The following is a 1,357-nucleotide window of genomic DNA, read 5'->3' on the forward strand; positions in this document are numbered from 1 at the left end:
AGGAGGTGATTGGAATGTCGTCTAATAATAAACTTATTATTTTATCCTTCAAAGTTTAACCCAACTTGCGAGCGTGGTGGGAAACATGCAGATTTAAATGAATAATTTAATCTTGTTTTAATTAATTACTTGAGTAATTTATTATTGTTCATATTATTTTATAAAACATAAATTTTATTTATTTGAGAAATCTACTTGTGTTTTGGCTGGCGAATGGCCTACTTTTATTTTCAAATTCGATTATCAACGAAGACTTTTGAATTTGATCTAAAAATATTTGCGATCGCAAATTAGTTGCGCTGGACCGCAATACCGAGAGAAGTTGTTAATAAAAAATAATCAACCCCTGAAAAAAAAGAGCGAATGCAAGGTAAAAAAATATTTTTATTCTGATGATTTTTTTTAATTTCAGCGTACTTATATTTTCTTATTAGGTAAAAAATTAGCTTAAAAATTAAAAAAATATATTTTTGCATTCACATGTTCACAATTCTGCAGCTTCACATCTCATTCCTGCAATATTCCCATCATCATCAGCATAAATTGAGCAGAATTCGTCAAGTGGATTACAATCCTTATTTTCCTTGCACTGAAAAATCAAAGAACATTAATTTTATTTTATATTTCTTATAGACTATTAATAATAAATAATAATATTACTGGTGCATCAAGAGTCGCGTCCACAGTAACAAAAATGAGCCCACACAGGACAATTAAGAAAATAGCCAAAATTATTTTCGACATTCTTGCGATTTATTGATCACTTTGAAAATTTATCTGAAAGAAAATAAGAATTATTAAGTTTTTTAAAACAAAAAATACTTGTAAACTGTTGTATGTTTATAATGTAAATTATAAATAGATAAAATTAATTTAAAATGACATGTTTAAGAAGTTTATAAGTAGTATTGTTAAATAAATTTTATATTTAATTTTACTAAACTACTTATAAACTTCTTAAACATTTTAGATGTTTGAGATGTAGCTTAATTTTTTTTTTAATTTATATTGGTAATACCCGTAATACGTAGATAAAGTATAGAACTAGATAAGCTTCAAAAATAACAATAATAACTAAAGAGAGAAGACATTAACGTGAATTACTTAAGTGCGAGCGAAACAGAGTATCAGGTTTTCTGTCTCTATTTGCGTATCGGGTTTTATTTGTTTACCAACGAGCCCTAGTCCCTATGTCCCATTGTATGCTTAAATCTTTGAAACTACGCAACGGATTTTGATGCGGTTTTTTTAATAGAGAGTGATACAAGAGGAAGGTTTATATGTATAATAACATCCATTAAATAGTGGAGAAGTACTGTTATTTTTGAGGTTAGAAACCTCAAAAATCCGTTGCGTA

General features: G+C 27.5%; 1 long non-coding RNA gene across 1 annotated transcript; it reads right to left on the reverse strand.

Moving 5' to 3' along the window:
* Nucleotides 1-366: 366 nt before the first annotated feature.
* On the reverse strand, nucleotides 367-777 carry LOC123689804. Its single transcript, XR_006750687.1, has 2 exons — nucleotides 661-777; nucleotides 367-589 (listed from the first exon to the last, which is right to left on the reverse strand). It is a non-coding gene; the product is annotated as an uncharacterized LOC123689804 (long non-coding RNA).
* Nucleotides 778-1,357: the final 580 nt, after the last annotated feature.

Source organism: Pieris rapae, chromosome 15 (assembly GCF_905147795.1).
Source record: "Pieris rapae chromosome 15, ilPieRapa1.1, whole genome shotgun sequence".
Taxonomy (NCBI): Eukaryota; Metazoa; Arthropoda; class Insecta; order Lepidoptera; family Pieridae; genus Pieris; species Pieris rapae.